The following is a 9,748-nucleotide window of genomic DNA, read 5'->3' on the forward strand; positions in this document are numbered from 1 at the left end:
GGGGTTGGTTGAATAGGTATTTTACAGAAATTATGCCAAATTAAAAACTAAGCAACCACATAAAACAATCACCAAATATATGAAAGAAATAAATCAATCAACACAAAATTTGGTGATGAGGTGGAAACCTTTTGAAGAACTCAAAGGTAAAACCACTCCAGAATAACAAAACGCAAGAAACTCATTCACTATTTAGAAGAATTCAATTACAAAAAGTACATACTTACAAAACTTTTGTAACTGACACTTCCTTGTAATGACAAGTGATTCATTTGGCTCTTACCGCAATAGTTCCAGAACCTCTAGGCAATTCTTCTATTGAGCTTCCTCTTTCAATCCTGAAACTCTGGTGACTGCTGGCTTTTTGTGAAGCTTGTGTGGTCTAACAAAGAAAACTCTAAGAGAGATCACTCAATAAAGGCTTAGGGATAAAAGAACTCTCTCTTAGCACACTGAAATATGGCCTTAGGGTCATATGAGAATTTGGCACTAAAGGCCCTTAAATAGACTTGGGAAAATCGGCTTGAAATCTGAAATTCGGTTTCCCAAATATAGAAGTTTTTATGTCAGCGTCCGGACCTATAAGTGAGCACGTCCAGATTTGACTAGGGTTTCATAGTTTCTCAACTGGCGCCACAGAATTTGCTTGCGAGTAAGCTTGCGAATGAATTATACTGCCAAACTGTGGATGAGCTTTGAAAATAACCAACACTGCCAACATCTCATTCGTACTTGGTATGGCACTGGCCATTGAACAAGCAACTCTGTCCACTTCAGAAAATGTCTCCAAATGACCTCGTTGAAACCAGGTATGGAATGAGCCATTGAATGAGTAACACTATGACCTTTTGACTATTTGAGCAATGTGGATCATCCAGACCTAGGTACAAAACTCGTCAGGGCCTTGATCAACACTTTGATGGTTTTATGCCTAAGTACAAAACTTAGCTTATCACTTTACAATTCAAATCAAAGTGTTTTGGACACTGAATTTACCAACCTAAAAACTAACAAGGACATATCCTGGTATAGTTACCAAATGTTGACACGTTAGCTCCTTTTCAAATAAACGGTATAGACTAAAATCCACGGGGCTCCTACAAGCTTTAGCACAGAGTGATGCCGTTTTGGGTGGGTAAATTAAGTATAGTAAGTTATACCCTTATGTTAAAAATTCTCACAAAAATGGGAAAAAAACTTGCCATCTCTCTTTCCATGTTTTAGGCCGGCTCGTAGTGGTCGCGAAGGCACCATGACCTTCGCGAGGGGTGGGTCGCATAGGCCTTCAACCCCCCTTGTAGAAAGCTTGCAGAGCTCCACAATCCCCTCCGTGAAGGGTGGGTTGTGGAGGCTGCAACATTCGCCCCCAAATGGAGGGGTGGAGCTACATGCCGGCGACCAATGGGGGCAAGGTGAACCGATCAAGCAAGGTTAGGAGAAAAATAAATCTCATATACTATACTTTAAGCTTTGGACAATTTCAAAGCCTAATTATAGCAGGACATAATGAAGAACTCAACTGTAAAAAATCAACTTTAAAATCAAAAGTGTGTTTGCAAAAAGATTATGGAAAAAAAAAAAAAAAATACACATTCCCCCCCTCAAACTACCACTCATTTGTCAATGTTCCCCTAAACTACCAATTGTGTCAATGTCTCCCTAAATTGCCAAAAAATGTCAAAATCCCTCCTAATGACAAAAATACCCTTAATAAGAAGTTAAAAAAAGAAAAGGAAAAAAAAAAAAAAACACCTAGGGTTGGCTGTACCACCCCCTAGAGTGTAGTAGTGGTCGAAGTTTCGAGAGTGGCTGATGGGTGTGGTTCTCAAATCACCAAGTATGTGTACTTTTTCAAAAAAAAAAAAAAAAAAGGCCTAATAATTTAAGCTGTGTGGGTAAAGAGCTAAACAAATCCAAATCATGCATTCTCATGTAGAAGTTCTTTCTCTTCCAGACATATAAATTAACTTGTGTTCAATGGGATATTGAATATCTGAGACCACCAAAAAGAGACAAATATCAAGCCTGAGGCTTACGTGCTTTGCACCACAGGACATTATTATCTTCTAATGCAAAATTGATATTTCATACATAAATTTACTTTCATGAATCAGTTACCCAGACTTCCAAAAATTCATACATTCCTACAAAGGCTTCGAAGAATAGAAATATGCAAGAACTAGACAAATTTTAAACCTTCCAGAAAAGAAGCATTTTAGACTAAAATGATAACATATGCAGTCTACCGAAGTTTTTCATTGCTAAGCACCCGATGAGACTTGAATGCATAACCTCAATGCCCATCCCCATTCTTATGTGGGTGGAGGAGCCTAAAGGACATGGCACATGCAGTAGACCCAAGCTTGTAAACAACCTCAATCTTACACTACATTTAAAGGTGATGAAGGGAGCTGCATGAACACGTGATCTATATAAATAATACCTTGTACCCAAAAAGCGTATCTTCATATGTCTCATAGGGACCAATAGTAACATCCAGCTTGGAGTCCTACGCCAAAAGGAACATAAGGTCAAAATATTTGGAGGTTCTTAACAGTTTCCAAATAAAGCAACATTAACAGTTAGAAAAAACCCTTATAAATAGCTGTTTCTAGAAACAGCAGTCTAGCAACTGCAAAGAACTGGATGCTATTCAGGGAATAGCTACACGAAGATTCAAGAATTGAGTCTTTTTGTGTTTCATATATCATTGTATCCTTTCTCTTTTCCTATATCAACATATGTTTTACATTTTATTCTGGTTCTTCAATATTGGTCCAAATTTTTTACAAAAGTGGACATCATCTCCAAAGGGCGCTGGCTTGGCGCTTAAATTATCCAAAAACGATGGTCCTTTTTCTGGTCTAATCAACTACTAGTTCAAATCTCAAAGCATTCTTTCTTTTCTTTTTTCCTTTTAATGGGCTGAAAATCCAAAAGCATTTACATGCAGCTTTCCAAAACAAAGACATTGTGCTCCTTGTAATAATTTGAAATCACTTAGAAATAAATAACTGGAAAGAATTTTAAGGTTACTTGTCATGAATTGCTGGATAAATATTCATATATAACAATAGTCTGACACAATTAAACTTCTATCAATTTTGACAATTGATGTCCTCTGGAGCATTCTAACAGAACTTTACAGCGAATCAGTAATAACAGGTGAAAGAACCAATAAATCCATTAGAGAAGGATGAAGAACTAAAGAGTGTTTATCTTTGTGTGGGTGTGTGTGAGAGACAGGACAAAATATTTTACTTCTAGGAGACTTTCTGATGTAAAGGACAAAATCAAGAAGAAGATCAGAATGTTAATACTTTAAGCCGGAGAGGCCGGAGGGAAGACTAACTCGTGTCAGACAACGCCGACGAGGCCTCTAGTGGTGGTCGCTGGTGCCATAGAACTGGTCGGCGATAAACCCAGTGCTCCGGCGGTCGAGATTAAGGACAGGGGGAGGTCTTTGCCAGTCCAGACTTCGCCGGAGGTAAAGTCTTTGAGTGCCGCTGGTGAGTCTCTTGAGTGGGCTGAGTCCGAGGAGGTGTATGGAGATGGAGGCTCGCCGGGGAAGGTGGTTCTGGGTAGCGGGGACGATGCCTTGTACCAGAGGCTGCCGGTGATGCCAGATATAGTAAATGAGGGTATTCTGGTGCCCTGGTCAGCCGGCGAAGTGACACAAGTTGACAGTCAGGCTAGTGAGGGTCTGGGTCAGATGCAAGAACAAGGGGATAAGGGCGGGTTGAATGTTTTCTGTTCCTTTTGGGATGGTGATCATTCTAATCTAGGATTCAGGTGCTCAGGTGTGACTGAGTCTCGAGGGGCTGGTCAGCTGGTAGCTATGAGTTCTGGAGGGGAAGGCAGTGTTGAAGCTAGGAGAATGGAAAGTGGGAAGGCAGGGGAGGGTGAAACAGAGAGGTCTTCGCCTTTGAACAGTTATGATCCTAATTCAGGGGGTGAGGCAGGGCACTCAGATTGGGTTATTCAGTGTGCAAATGAGATTTATCCGATATTGGGAATTTCGTTCGTGGGCCATAAGATGCAGCTGTTAGCTTTGCTAAATTCCTTGGAAGAGGAGCGCCGCAATAATGGAATGGTAACTAATGCAAGTAGTGGCACTAAGGGGAAAAGGGAGATGAGGAATTTGGAGTGCTCGGTGAATTATGATGCTAGAAGTGGGAGCTCGACTAGGGGTAACAGGAAGGAGAGGGGGAATATCGGAGTTTAATGAAGATAAGTATACTTTCTTGGAACGTAAGAGGGTTGAACAAGAGGGACAAGCGATTGAGGGTGAGTAATTTGCTTAGGGATTGGAATGCAGATGTTGTGTGCCTTCAAGAAACCAAGATACGGAGTATGTCTAGAAACATTGTTCGCAGTTTATGGAGGCGAAATCATGTGGATTGGTGTTGCTTGGATTCGAGAGGAGCATCGGGTGGAATTTTAATCATGTGGGATACTAGGGTGGTGGAGAAGATCGATGTCTGTATAGGGGAGTTTACCATGGCTGTGTCTTTTAAGAATGTGGTAGATCTCTCGGTGTGGGCATTCGCAGGAGTGTATGGTCCAAATCTTGATAGGGATAGAAGGTTACTTTGGGACGAGTTGGCTGGTGTTCTTAGTTGGTGGAACTTGCCATGGTGTGTAGGGGGAGATTTCAATGTTACTCGTTTCCCTAGTGAAAGATCAGGAGGAGCTAGTCTGGATTCTGCTATGATGAGCTTCTCTGATTTTATTTCTGAACAAGGGCTTATGGACTTGCCTCTTGTAGGGGGTGCGTGCACTTGGTCAGTTTCTCAAGATCCTCCTCTATGGTCTAGGATCGATCGGTTTCTTGTTTCTCCAGAATTGGAAGCTCGGTTTCCTGGGGTGAGGCAGAAGAGGCTTCCTCGTCTTTGCTCGGATCACTTTCCGATCATTCTTGAGTTGGGAGAGGTCTCCAAGGGGAAAAGGCCGTTCAGGTTTGAGAATATGTGGCTTAAGGCGGATGGGTTTGTTGATCTAGTGAAACAATGGTGGGATTCTTATGAGTTCCAAGGCACGCCGAGCTTTGTTTTCGCTTGCAAGCTCAAGGCCCTGAAGTTGAACCTGAAGACATGGAATGAGGAAGTGTTTGGTAACATTGAGAGGAATAAGAGGGTGCTTCTTGAAGATCTTCGGGTGTTTGATGAGCACGAAGAAAGTAGGGCTTTGAATGAGGAGGAGCTAGCGAGGAAGGCCGAGGTTGTGAGAGAATTAGAGAAGTGTACTCTTATGGAGGAGATTAGTTGGAGACAAAAATCTAGAGTGTGTTGGTTGAAGGAAGGGGACAAGTGCACCAAATTCTTTCATTCCATTGCCAACTCTAATAGAAGATTTAATTCGATAGAGACGTTGATGATTGGGGATAACATGTGCTCGAATAAGGATGAGATTAGTGAGCATATTGTCGATTTCTATCAAAAGCTTTTTACCGAGCAACACAATGGGAGGCCCTTGGTCGATGGTATCTCTTTGGACTCCATTTCGGAGGAAGAGGCTAGCTGGTTGGAAAGAGTCTTTGAAGAGGAAGAGGTTAAAAAGGTCGTGTTTAAGATGAATGGCAATAAGGCGTCGGGCCCCGATGGGTTTTCTTTGGCTTTCTTCCAAGTTTGTTGGGATGTGGTGAGGGAGGATATTATGAGGGTGTTTAGTGCTTTCCATGAGGGAGGGATGTTTGTAAAGAGCCTCAACGCTTCTTTCATTTCGCTTATTCCGAAGATTCCTGGTGCCACCAATCTCAAAGATTTCCGCCCGATTAGCCTTGTGGGAGGTATGTATAAAATTATTGCCAAGGTTTTAGCAAACAGATTGAAGGTTGTGTTGGATAAGATCATTTCCAAGTCGCAAAATGCCTTTATCAAAGGTAGACAGATTCTAGATCCCATATTGATTGCTAATGAATGCCTTGGTAGTAGGCTGAGATCTGGGGAGCCAGGGGTCATTTGCAAAATGGACTTGGAAAAAGCTTATGATAATGTGAATTGGGGCTTTTTGTTGTATGTGCTAAGGAGATGTGGTTTTGGAGGGGTTTGGTGTTCTTGGATTCAACATTGCATTTCCACGGTGCGGTTTTCGATTCTGGTAAATGGGTCTCCCGAAGGTTTTTTTAGCAGCTCCAAGGGTTTGAGACAAGGGGATCCTCTCTCTCCTTTGTTGTTTGTGTTTGTGATGGAGATAGTGAGTAGGATGATTTCGGCAGCGGTTCAGAGGGGGCTGTTAGAAGGCTTCAAAATCAGCAACACTACAGTCTCTCACCTTTTATTTGCCGATGACACCTTGATTTTCTGCAATGCCAGGCCTGCCCAGTTACGTTACCTGCGGTGTTTGTTTCTGTGGTTTGAAGCTGTTTCAGGGTTGAAGGTTAATTTGGCTAAAACGATGCTTATTCCGGTGGGGAATGTGGAGCACGTGGATATGCTAGCCGGTATCCTAGGGTGTGAGGCGGTTACCTTGCCAGTGAAGTATCTTGGTCTCCCATTGGGAGGCTCTTATAAGTCCAAGCATATTTGGGATGAAGTTATTGAAAAGATTGAACACCGGTTAGCCAGTTGGAAAAGGTTGTATTTATCGAAAGGGGGCAGGGTCACCCTTATCAAGAGTACCCTTGCTAATATGCCCACTTATTTTTTGTCTCTTTGCCATATTCCGGCGAGTGTTGCGAGGCGCATTGAGAAGCTTCAACGCAATTTTCTATGGGGAGGGATAGGAGAAGAGTTTAAATACCACTTGGTGAAGTGGGCGCAGATTTGCACTCCGATCAAGGAAGGAGGGTTGGGTATTAGGAATCTAATGATCTTCAACCGCGCTCTTTTAGGGAAGTGGTTGTGGCGTTATGGGTCGGAAAGAGATGCTTGGTGGAGAGTAGTGGTAGATGCGAAGTATGGAAGTTTATGGGGAGGGTGGTGTTCTGCTGAGCCTGGAGGGACGTGTGGGGTGGGGTTATGGAAGAATATTAGGAAAGGGTGGGATACTTTCAAAGGCTTTACGAGATTTGAAGTGGGGGATGGGACCAGGATTAGCTTTTGGCATGATTGGTGGTGTGGAGATTCTGCTCTCAAGATAGCCTTCCCGATCCTTTTTAGTATTGCTTGTGCGAAGGATGCCTCAGTTGCGGATAACGTGGAGATGTTGGGTGGGTCCATTCAGTGGAATGTGAGTTTTTCCAGAGAGGCTCATGATTGGGAGGTGGAGGCCTTTGCCTCCTTTTTCCAGGTGTTACATTCTACTAGAGTAAGAAGAGGGTCGGAAGATAAGTTATGGTGGAACTCTTCCAAAAGAGGATCTTTCAAGGTCAAGTATCTCTTTTTCTCTTTGGCTTGTTCGGAAGGGAGGAGGTTTCCTTGGAAGAGGGTGTGGCGGACTCAGGCTCCCCCTAGGGCAGCGTTCTTTGTGTGGTTGGCAGCTTGGGGGAAAATTCTGACATTAGATAATCTCAGAAAGCGTAATGTGATTGTGGTGAACAGATGTTGGATGTGCAAGAAGAGTGAAGAGACGGTGGATCATCTTCTTCTTCATTGTGAGGTGGCGTCTGCTTTGTGGAGTGCCTTTTTTGGCCGTTTTGGGTTATCATGGGTGATGCCTAGTCGGGTTTTCGAGTTGCTAGCCTGTTGGTGGTCTGCAGGAAGGGGGGGGAGTGCTGCAGTCTGGAAGATGGTGCCTATTTGCTTTTTTTGGTGTATATGGAGAGAGAGAAATAATAGGTGTTTCGAGGATGTGGAGAGGTCTATTGAGGACACTTTAGCCTATTGTTTCCATACTCTTTATCTCTGGACTGTAGCTTATGTTTCTCCGGTTCCGCTTAGCTATGTTGATTTCCTTGTACGCTTTTCCCCTTCTAGTTAGGTGTTCCTAGTTGTATACTTCCAGTGTACTTTGGGGCGCCCAACGCTTTTAATAATATCAGTACTTACCTATCAAAAAAAAAATATTATATGTTTGTTAACATCAGCCATACTGCAGGCACGTGCATGAGCACATGCAGACACACACAACATAATAGATAAGTCTATGCACACCTTTCTTCTACTATCAACTGAACCCCTCATTTCATCCATTAAAAAACTTAGTACTGGTACAATTGTACTCTTTCAAACTGTTATGATCAAGATTGAACTCTTTTTTTATCATTTAGATTACAAACTGTTTGCTGCGGTCTTAAAACTGCCAATGAACATTAGCCACACATCCAGGTTCAAGTTTGTTTTATACTCTAAACACGTTTTTTTGATAAGTAATAATGTATTAAAGAGCACAGAGGGGCGCAACCCAAGTACACAGAGAGCATCAGAACTGCCTTTGTGTTTATACTCTAAACACGTTTAAGATTGCTTAACATGCATCCAGGAGCATCAGAACTGCCTTTGTGTCCAGCAGGAATTTGTCACCATTCCCAAGTATCAATGACAATCACTATAAAATTCTCAATTAAGAAGTCATTTTCATCATGAGGTTGCACATCTTATTTCCTCCATAGAAACTATATCTCATCCAGATGTACTCTGCTCATTCATATTAGCTGAATCTCCTCACCAATACGTTCTAGAAAGGTGCTTATTTAGTAAAGTTCCATTTACACTTTTAAGTCTCATAAGACCATTTCAGCTATAGATAAGAAGTATGAGAATCAAGCATCCCTCCATCAGATCCCACGGTTATAAGGAGTCCATAATTTCTTCCTCTACAGTGTTATTAGCGCGTGGAGGAACAAAATTTGATTTGGAGGCAGCGTTAGCTGCTGTGACCATAACTGACACCTTTTGAGGAAGAAATTTGTTGGGTACACTCCACTCAAATTAGTGGAGAAAGCAACAAAAATAGCATAAATTTTTCAGAATCATGTTTGTGGAGGAACATATAGGATATCATCATAGCACCTAGTAACATAAGATAGCGTACAGAGGACATCACATTAGAGGCTTTAGCTGTAGAATATTAACACATTTTACTATCTCGATTTCCTTAAAAGAAAAAATTGAAAGTTATCTGGTAGACAAAAGAAAATGAAAGTTCTGCGAAAAAGATAAATTAGGAGAAAAAGGAGGACAAGTTTTCCTTTCAACTAGCACAATCCCAGCACTAAAGAAGACTAGAAAAGAAATGACAAATCACAGAGGAACCTGTCAGCAGAGAAGGTGAAGCTCAAGAGGATGGAATTACAATAATACAAAAAAAGAGAGTCAACCATAAGACAACTACTCTTGGTATCAAAAGTAGCTGTAACAGGCCATATGAATTGGCATTTACGAGAAAAACACCAAACAGATTAACTGTAAAATTCTCTGCAAGCCAAACTAGATTCAGCATACTTTCATACTGGTCAAATCACCACAAAAAGGTATAAAGGTCTTACACCAACAACAAAAGAAGCTTTTCATCTTTTGGTTCCTAAAAATTCGTGAAGGAGGTTTGGAGAATGGCCCCTTTGTGCCTTATGTGGACTATTTGGAGGGAGAGGAATGCTCGATGTTTCGAAGATAAGGAATTGACAATGGCGGAGCTCAGCAATAGGTTTCTCAATTTGTTTTTCCATTGGGCGGGTGTTTTGAACATTCCTCAAGTTTCTTCGATGCATCAATTTATAGATTTATGCTCTTCTTTTTATCTTTAAAGGGGTGTCTTTGTATACTTCCTGTGTACTTGGGTTGTGCCCCTCTGCGATTTTCAATGATATTCTTACTTATTTATCAAAAAAAAAAAAAAATTCGTGAAGACTTATTAACATCTTTCATAT

The 9,748-nt window shown here is 41.6% G+C and overlaps 1 protein-coding gene across 1 annotated transcript in view; it reads right to left on the reverse strand.

Annotated features, from left to right (window-relative positions):
• Positions 1 to 9,748, reverse strand: part of LOC132186349 (nudix hydrolase 3) — a 68,575-nt gene that overhangs the window by 33,448 nt on the left and 25,379 nt on the right. The gene's annotated exons all lie outside the window — the stretch shown is intronic.

This window comes from Corylus avellana, chromosome ca7, assembly GCF_901000735.1.
Source record: "Corylus avellana chromosome ca7, CavTom2PMs-1.0".
Classification (NCBI taxonomy): domain Eukaryota; kingdom Viridiplantae; phylum Streptophyta; class Magnoliopsida; order Fagales; family Betulaceae; genus Corylus; species Corylus avellana.